Source organism: Euprymna scolopes, chromosome 41, assembly GCF_053919585.1.
Source record: "Euprymna scolopes isolate OS-2025 chromosome 41, ASM5391958v1, whole genome shotgun sequence".
Lineage (NCBI taxonomy): Eukaryota > Metazoa > Mollusca > Cephalopoda > Sepiida > Sepiolidae > Euprymna > Euprymna scolopes.
This window is the reverse complement of record NC_136522.1, coordinates 36,451,462-36,462,180: the sequence shown is the minus strand read 5'-3', so window position 1 is coordinate 36,462,180 and position 10,719 is coordinate 36,451,462. Positions and strand designations below refer to the sequence as shown.

The window sequence follows — 10,719 nt, the reverse complement described above, 5'->3', positions numbered from 1 at the left end:
GATCTCTGAAACAAATTATTGGAGTTGCTGGTCAGTGCATGTTTTTGTACTTGTGAGATGAAAATGTCGAACTTACTGTAATAATGGATCTGCGGTTGTAGTCTCTTGGATTATCTCTGAAGTAACAGGTTGTGATCTCAGTGTGGAAACAAGTAAAGAGACAACTTTAGGTTTCACAGATATAGCAGCGATGACTGTGTCTCAATTTGGCTATATTTTCTTTCAGTAGATGCCAACGACTTTGATGCGTGTGCAATGGCTTTTTTGCTTTTACCAGGAAAAATATGTTATATTACTGCTCCGACTCCATAGTCTGAAGCATCTGTCACAACAGTAATGTCTAATGATGGATTGTAATGTGTCAGCAATAGATCAGAACCAAGAAGTGTTTGAATTTTCTCAAATGATTCTTTGCGTGTGTGGCCAGTTCTATTTGATATTGTTTTTGTAAAAGATTATTTAGAGGTCCTCGTAACTTGTGCAATTCGGGTAAGACTTATTAGGCCAGAAAGGATCATAGTTTTGCAACATCCTTTGGAGCTGCCACATGCTTTATTGCCTGAATATTTTCCGGGTCTGGTTTTCGACTAATTTTAACAAATATGAATCCAAGGTATTTCACAGAAGTTTGAAAGAATTCGCATTTGTCTGATCTTTAAGTTAAGTTGTTGAATTCGACCAGCACGGCAGTAAGACAGTGCAGAAGTTCCTGTTGGGATCTTTCTGTAACGATAACAACACCAATCATCAATGTAGGCGGAAACACCTGGTAATCTTGTGAGCAGTGTATCCATAATTTGTTGGAATATTGCTGGGACTGACTTGACCCCACATGGAAGATTAAATTGAAATAATCCTTTGTGAGCATTGATAATGAGAAGAATTTTGGAAGCTTTATCAATTTCCATTTGCATCTGCAAAATCCAGTTTTGCAGAACAAGTTGCACCGTTGAGTTTTGAGAACAGATCCTCCGGTACGGGTATTGGATACTGATGTGTCTCCAGTCTGTCATTTAGTTCTGTGCTGAAGTCCGCACATAGGCATACTTTACCGTTAGCCTTCTTCATAAGGACAATAGGTGCTGCCCAGAATAAATAATTTGTAAGTTGGATTACTCCTTCTTGTTATAAACGATCCAATTCTTTTTCTACTGTGGCTAAAGCTGTGTATGGTACTGGACGCTTTGGTCTGAAGACTGACTTTATATCTGCCTTCAGTTTTAAAGTCGCTTTAACCGTAGAACAACACCCAAGACATTGAAAAACATTGTTGAACTTTGCTTTAAGTAAGTTCTTAAAATGTGTTTCAGCATCTGCTGCAGCATTAACATTGAAAGAATTGAAAATTGAATTTAGCGAAAAATTGAAAAGATCGTTCTTCAATAAAATCCAAACCAAGAAGATTGAGGGTTGATGCATCAGAAACTAAGCTACACCTACATTTTTTTCTTTTAAAAGAGACATTGCATGTTAATTCATCAGTTGAATCTTGTTTCCCGATGCCCAGTTGTGTTCTCAAGAGTTGGTTTTCCCAACAAATCTTATGTTGGACGTGAAATTATAGTGATATCCGAAACGGTATCAAACTATAATGAAATTAAAGTGATATCCGAAACGGTATCAAACTATAGTGAAATTATAGTGATATCCGAAACGGTCTCAAACTATAGTGAAATTATAGTGATATCCGAAACGGTATCAAACTATAGTGATATTAAAGCGATATCAAAAGTGATATCAAAAACGGTATCAAACTATAGTGATATTAAATCGATATCAAAAGTGATATCAAAAAACGGTATCAAGCTATAGTGATATTAAAGCGATATCAAAAGTGATATAAAAAACGGTATCAAACTATAGTGATATTAAAGCGATATCAAAAGTGATATAAAAAACGGTATCAAACTATAGAGATATTAAAGCGATATCAAAAGTGATATCAAAAACGGTATCAAACTATAGTGATATTAAAGCGATATGAAAAGTGATATCAAAAACGGTATCAAACTATAGTGATATTAAAGCGATATCAAAAGTGATATCAAAAACGGTATCAAACTATAGTGATATTAAAGCGATATGAAAAGTGATATCAAAAACGGTATCAAGCTATAGTGATATTAAAGCGATATGAAAAGTGATATCAAAAACGGTATCAAACTATAGTGATATTAAAGCGATATGAAAAGTGATATCAAAAACGGTATCAAGCTATAGTGATATTAAAGCGATATGAAAAGTGATATCAAAAACGGTATCAAACTATAGTGATATTAAAGCGATATCAAAAGTGATATCAAACACGGTATCAAACTATAGTGATATTAAAGCGATATGAAAAGTGATATCAAAAACGGTATCAAACTATAGTGATATTAAAGCGATATCAAAAGTGATATCAAAAACGGTATCAAGCTATAGTGATATTAAAGCGATTTCAAAAGTGATATCAAAAACGGTATCAAACTATAGTGATATGAAAGCGATATCAAAAGTGATATAAAAAACGATATCAAACTATAGAGATATTAAAGCGATATGAAAAGTGATATCAAAAACGGTATCAAACTATAGTGATATTAAAGCGATATCAAGAGTGATATAAAAAACGATATCAAACTATAGTGATATTGAAGCGATATGAAAAGTGATATCAAAAACGGTATCAAACTATAGTGATATTAAAGCGATATCAAGAGTTATATCAAACACGGTATCAAACTATAGTGATATTAAAGCGATATCAAAAGTGATATCAAAAACGGTATCAAACTATAGTGATATTAAAGCGATATGAAAAGTGATATCAAAAACGGTATCAAGCTATAGTGATATTAAAGCGATATGAAAAGTGATATCAAACACGGTATCAAACTATAGTGATATTAAAGCGATATCAAAAGTGATATCAAACACGGTATCAAACTATAGTGATATTAAAGCGATATGAAAAGTGATATCAAAAACGGTATCAAACTATAGTGATATTAAAGCGATATCAAAAGTGATATCAAAAACGGTATCAAACTATAGTGATATGAAAGCGATATCAAAAGTGATATAAAAAACGATATCAAACTATAGAGATATTAAAGCGATATGAAAAGTGATATCAAAAACGGTATCAAACTATAGTGATATTAAAGCGATATCAAAAGTGATATCAAAAACGGTATCAAACTATAGTGATATTAAAGCGATATCAAGAGTGATATCAAACACGGTATCAAACTATAGAGATATTAAAGCGATATCAAAAGTGATATCAAAAACGGTATCAAACTATAGTGATATTAAAGCGATATGAAAAGTGATATCAAAAACGGTATCAAACTATAGTGATATTAAAGCGATATGAAAAGTGATATCAAAAACGGTATCAAACTATAGTGATATTAAAGCGATATGAAAAGTGATATCAAAAACGGTATCAAACTATAGTGATATTAAAGCGATATGAAAAGTGATATCAAAAACGGTATCAAACTATAGTGATATTAAAGCGATATCAAAAGTGATATCAAAAACGGTATCAAACTATAGTGATATTAAAGCGATATGAAAAGTGATATCAAAAACGGTATCAAACTATAGTGATATTAAAGCGATTTCAAAAGTGATATCAAAAACGGTATCAAACTATAGTGATATTAAAGCGATATGAAAAGTGATATCAAAAACGGTATCAAACTATAGTGATATTAAAGCGATATGAAAAGTGATATCAAAAACGGTATAAAACTATAGTGATATTAAAGCGATATGAAAAGTGATATAAAAAACGGTATCAAACTATAGTGATATTAAAGCGATATGAAAAGTTATATCAAAAACGGTATCAAACTATAGTGATATTAAAGCGATATCAAAAGTGATATCAAAAACGGTATCAAACTATAGTGATATTAAAGCGATATCAAAAGTGATATCAAAAACGGTATCAAACTGAAAGTTCCCTGGCTTGTTGTTTACCATCAACCAGTATATTTTTTCTTCAAGCTTCAAAATTTATGTTGAAAATGGCAAATATTCAATTCGATATGGCTTTCTGGAAACGTTCTGCCGTTTTTCTATGATTTTTATTTCTTGTGCTTGTACAGTATTTATCCTAGAAATGTTGCGTTTTTTTTATTACAAAATCCGTTCTTGTGCATCCGACATAAAAAATGTTGACGTGTGTCCTTTAAATGGGCAAATACGAGCGTAGTGCATCTCTCCATATGACAAACAGGATGTTGGCGGCTTCTTTCTATTTCAAGTCGGGGATTTCTTTACCGATTGGATGTTGTTTGAAGCTGATCAGCTTTGTTGTTACATCATTGTTGTGTCTCGTTAGACGTTGACATTCAAAATTTGTACCGCTATTTCGTTGTTGTTTTTCAACCATAGGCAGTAGACGTGTGCGAATGTCTTCATCTTCTTGAGATTGTAACCATGCGATGAAAATGAAGCATTTGAATTGATCGTCTGTCAGCAATTTCAGCCGAAAATTTTTGCATTGTAAATTTACCATTCCAGGATATTTGACAAAATTGTAATATTTTTCTTTAATTACAAACAATTGTAAAGAATATTAAATTCAATTACAAACAATTGTAACGAATATTAAATTTAATTACAAACAATTGTAACGAATATTAAATTTAATTACAAACAATTGTAACGAATATTAAATAAAGATGCTGACACACAAGAAATGTGCTATAGTTTCATCAAATGTGAAATCTGTTTTTTTTTTTTTTTTTTTTTTTTTTTTGGAAGGATGTAATTTGAATATCTTTCATGTTCTACTGTTCCCAGCTTACGAAGTAGTAAACGTATTTTTCATGCGTCATCCATGGATGAGAACTCGTGTTTAAACGCATCTTCCCATCGGCCATACTAAGCTTTACATCCGGATTGAATGGAAAATCCGTTCCTGTGCTTACTTTGGCACCCAGAAAGTTTATCAATTGCTTGTTAAATTGTGCTGACAAAGTTTTGATTAAATTATTTACTGTTTTAAAAAATTCTTCTTTCGCATTTTTTTCTAATAATTTGTTATCCATTCCGATTTTTATTTCTTTTCGTTTGTGCAAAAAAATTTCCGTTTGTTTGTAAAATTTGTTTTGTTTTTCGTGCGTTCACAAAAATATTATTAAGCAAAAGAATTTTTCCCTCGTTTGTGAATTCTCCGACGCCGTATTTTTTCTTAAATTATCACTATGTAGGTTTTTGTTTTTGAGGTTTAGTATTTAATTCAATCTCACCCATGCCGCTAATTTTTCTTGTGTTCGAAGAAATGGGATGTTAGAATCACTGGAATTCGAATAATAAGTAAAAATAGCTCATTATAATTTAAGTACAATTTATTTACGACAACAATTTTAAATATTTACAGAACAATATTAATGTGTCAAGCGAAGACATGTCCATGGTTATCCTAGAATAACTCTCTAGTCTTTCTTAGGATCTATAAAGGACGATAACTCTTTTCCCCTTTGATCGCTATAACAGTAGTTTTAAACAGAGACCTTTCGCACACAAATATTGTTTTAGAAATGAAGCAAAGCACTCAGCTACAGTTCGTGCAATCCTTTTTGAATATGGAGAATAGTGGTATTTCAGATATAAATGAACGCAAACTATCCCAGTCGGCCACCGAGGAGAGATTTACCATCCAATTGTATGGGTGTTAATATTTATGTAATATACATTCGCTGCGCTGTAACAGAGCAAGCTGATGCAAAAAGGGCGGCTATAACTGACCATTTCATTAAAACCCGGGCATGTGCAGCGAACTTCAGCAAGAATTCATATTCAATCCTAAGTCGTGCTCACTCAATATTCCATTTAAGTATCCTGGAGACTATTTACGTAATTTGGTAAAAAAAAACATTGACCCTTTTACTGGGATGTGTCGACTTATACACTTTTTTCTGCACATGCGCTAATTATAAGTTATAGATTATTTTTTTCGGGTTTTGCATATGTATGGATTTAGGTCATACGTCAACGGATAAGGCTGGATTGCTGTGTACTCTGGTTTCGATTCTAACTGCTGACACGCGTTATTTTTTCACTTTTGAAATCACTACTGCTATATTAAGTACAACGTAATAATCGAATGAAAATTGGCTCTATAATAATTAATACGAAATCTGCATTAATTAAAATATAACATATTTTACTACTAGACAACCCCAGGCGCGCTATTACATATATAAGCTTTCTTTTTAGAATAATTCTCATTTTTTTTCTTTCTTTTTTTCCTGCAGAAATAAACAATCGTTAGCCGCAGTTAACAGATCAGATGAAAATAGGAAACTTTTCTAGACCTCTTCCATGATTTGGGTGAGCAGCGCTGTCCATTTTTATTATTTATTTTTTTTCCATGTAAAAATGTGCAATAAATGTATTGTCGTTAATCATCTTGTGACACACCCAGGAGGCACACTCAGCGTTTTTCGGGATCAGTGCGAACAAGTGTTTACCCTTGTTCACGTTATGGAGCTCATCATTACGGCTCGATTTTTACTTCTTAACTTCTATAAACTTCAATTCATAAAAAAATAATAAAAGTACAAATTTATGTCAAATTCTTAAAAACAATCATGAAATGTTTAGTCTGATTCTTCAGTTTTCTTTGTTAAAACATTGACTTTATTTCTATTTAATTTTTTACAAAAATATGCTTCATTTCTTTTTTTTTTAAGTCTGCCATGTTTGTAGGAATCAAGCTGAAGATGTTAAGGTGCAATTTTCGATCTGTAACCTTACTCTTCGTTATTTCTTTCCCGTTCTTGGTAATACTATTACTTACTATATTAATGCACAATTTACTTTAGTAAAATAAATGCAATAGCATTCAGTAACCAATGGTTTTTCGTCTCTTCATAAATAAGTCATCTATTTCCATATTTTGGAATAAACATGTACACAAAAAGACCGCATAATAAGTTGACAGCCATTTGGAAGCCATTAACGTGGCGAATAAAAAGTAATTTTAATTAGATTTAAAATATTAATAAATTATAGCAAAGCAAAATGATGCAAAATCATTCCCAGGCAACGTCGAATAAGAATATTGGTTCATGAAAAGTTAGATACAGATTGCGCAACTATATACTCACCAGGCAAACACCGTTACAGACGGCATCCATTGCCTCTGGACATTGAAACGAGGCTTTCCTTGGGTTGTGTGTATTTCGTTGTTTATTGGGTAGCTAGGGCAGTGGAGCGACCGTGGGTTATTCGCAGCTGTTGCGCAGTTATTTTTAGAAAATGGCGCCTGGTATTTGTCGTGCAGAAGGATTAACTTCTTTTGCATTTATGAAGAGGGAGGAAGAAGGGATGAGTTACTGACGTGGAGTGGGGCGGTCCAGTGACAGCCGGTAAATACGTTTTTTTTTCGTTCAGAATGAGTCTGGGGGAAAGCATAAAAGGCGTTAAACATTAGAGTACTATATTGAAAAGTAAAATAAGAGAGGAGAGAATAAGAAAGAAAGAAAAAAAAAGAGAATATATATATATATATATATATATATATATATATATATATATAGAGAGAGAGAGAGAGAGAGTAGTATATATATATATATATATATATATATATATATATATATATATATATATATATATATATATGGTTTTAAATAAAATACTAGGCGGAAGTTTCTCGAGAGCTCTTTCGGCTATCATCTCTTCAGGAGTAAATCGATAGCAATCTAAATAATATTGTAACGAAAATAAAGAGTTCTATTGGGGAACTTATTTAATGTGCCAACGTACGGGGACATTAATTAAATTTATTTACGTTTAAAAAACGATTAAAAATGTTGGCACAACGAGGGAGAAAAAAAAAGCGGGAGAAAAAATTCAAAGTTCCCCAAAGAGAAACAATGCGTTTGATGTTTCCTTTTGCCGGCACAAAGAAGGTTGACGCACCGCGATAGAGACGGCCTCCAAAATCTTTAAATGGTTTTTGGAGTCCGCTCTATGTAGCACCTCGAACCAGTCTATTTTATATCTATCGGCACAGCACGGGTTGTCAACCAAATGCTGGCCAATAGCAGAGTCCAAGGCTGCAGAAGGAGGGAGACCACCGAACCCCATCCTCCCTTGTCTGATCTTCGATGGAACATGCTGGTTTATACGAGTCAAAAGGTGCAAGGATGTTCGCCCAACATAACCAGCATCGCACTGGCATTTAAACTGATATACAATATTACTATTTTGGATGTAAGGCAAACTATCCTTGCGGAAAGACGGAAAAGCAGGTCTCGTAGTATATACCACACGCAAGGTCACCGAATTGAAGCAATCGTAAATACTTCTTCGAATCTGTTTTGAAATTATATTACTCCCCTCCCCTATCCACGGTAATTTCAAATAAACCGGGCATTTCAAGGGTCCAAACTTTTTAGTGGATTTAAAATCCGCAACCTTTTTGAAAATACAATCATCAATAAGGTCAACAGGATAACCATTATTGATGAATATTTCCCTGATCTTATCGAGTTCGACATCTAATCTGTTAGGCGAACAAATCATGAGGGCTCTATGTACCAAAGTATTAATTAAGCCGACCTTACGTGATTTAGGTACAAAAGACAACCAGTATCACGTAATTTAGGTACAAAAGACAACCTAAAACCATATACAAATTCTGTACCTCTAAACATTTATATATATATATATATATATATATATATATATATATATATATATATATATATATATATATATATATATATACTACTCTTTCTCTCTCTATATATATATATATCCATCTCTCTCTCTTCTCTCTCTCTCTTTCTCTATATAATGCCATGTATATTTTCATAACTTACTACAAGTAATCACACACACACACACACACACACACACACACACACACACACACACACACACACACACACACACATATATATTAATATATATACATTTTTATAAAGAGAGAGAGAGAGAGATAGGGTATAAATTAAAGCAATATAGCTGTTGATAAATTTTAGCTATCGAGTTTGTTTCACTGTCATCGTTGTTTTGTTATTTTTAATCATATAAATATTTTTCATTTTTTTACTCTTAAAATGTTAGTCCGCGATACAGTGTCCCCTGGATACGTTTTTTCAGGTTACAATGTGGAATACGATAATGTTCCGCCCCCTCGTTACGGTATTTGCCCTGCCTTACGGTGTTATTCACAATTTTATTTGGTTATATACATATATATTATATACTGCCCTGTATTTTGTTAAGGACTTTTAATATGTACCGCATAAAATTTTGCTTGGGCCCGCCATACGGCGATTTTACCAACCCCGGAACTGATTACTGCCGTATCCCGGGGTTCTACTGTATTCATACAATTGTTTGAACACTTCCATGTATAATCGTATGTGGTATGTGTTTTTCAACTCTGCAGGACTTATATATTATTTATATTTATTATAAATTGATTATGCATAGAAAAAAATTCATATTTTTTTCCATAGGAATCACCATAGACATCAAGCTCCAGAGGCCACTCGAGAATAAGGGTTAAAGAGTGTACAGTCAATCGGACAATATCGTGGTAATCGTTAGTAGTGGGACTTTGGTACATTGGATTACTTAAGGGGAACGGTTCATGAAGAACTTGTTTACGTTGGCCTTGAAGACGACCATATTGTGGTCAAATATATATATATATATATATATATATATATATATATATATATGTATGTGTGTGTGTGTGTGTGTGTGTGTAATTATTATTTTTTTTACTATAATAATTAAATACCTATACAGACAAGTGTTTCATCCTTTTAATAAATCCATTAATAAATGTTTTCTCAATCATTAAATCATTTCTCTCCGATAGGCTCATAAAAGTAGTGGTCGATGGACAAAAATCGGAGGCCTGCAATATAAATGCTGGAGTCCCCCAGGGGTCAATCCCGGGCCCAACTCTCTTCCTGATCTACATCAATGACCTCCCTAAACACATACTTAAATCATTCGTTGACATCTATGCTGATGACACAACCATCTACGGCAACACATCAAAGGCTGTAAATGACAAAGTTCTCTCTGATTCTCTCTCCTCTGATCTCGAGTGCGTGGTTCAGTGGGGGACGATGTGGCTGGTTACCTTTAATGCATCCAAAACCAAACTCCTATCCTTACATCATCAACGCTCTGATCCCCAGCTGGCATCAATTGTGATGGATGGCTCTCGTCTGGGTGAGGCTCCGTGTTTTGACAAGCTTCTGATCTGAAATGGAACACGTACATCAAGTCTGTTGCCAAGGTCGCTGGAAAGATGGTGGGATCCTTCTACCGCTCCAGAAGATATCTCACTACTGATGAAATTCTCTATCTATATAAAAGCCAAGTACGTCCAAGGATGGAATACTGTTGCTGCTAAAAACAGCCTATCCTGCCTTGACAGAGTACAAAATAGACTTCGTGGCTTAGTGGGGGATGCCCTTTTCTCTACCCTGCAACCTCTCTCCCACAGAAGAGACGTTGCGAGCCTGTCCTTGTTTTATCGTTATTTCCATGGCAGATGCTCGTCTGAACTCCAATCTCTGGTCCCCCCTCACCAATCTTTCACGAAAAACACCCGTCTAGCTGAATCCACTGTGAAAAATTTCCCCCACTCTATATCTGTGCCTAAATCAAAACGCGGATTCCATGAACAAAGCTTCTTTCTTAGAACTGCACGCCTGTGGAACTCTGTTCCGTCTGCCT

General features: G+C 33.7%; 1 protein-coding gene across 1 annotated transcript in view; it reads right to left on the bottom strand.

Moving 5' to 3' along the window:
* The window catches only part of LOC145266474 (uncharacterized), a 143,859-nt gene extending 136,606 nt beyond the window's left edge, over nt 1–7,253 (bottom strand). The window contains exon 1 of the mRNA XM_080122164.1: nt 7,116–7,253. The gene's annotated coding sequence lies outside the window, so the exon portion shown is untranslated. The remainder of the gene's footprint in view (nt 1–7,115) is intronic.
* Nucleotides 7,254–10,719: the final 3,466 nt, after the last annotated feature.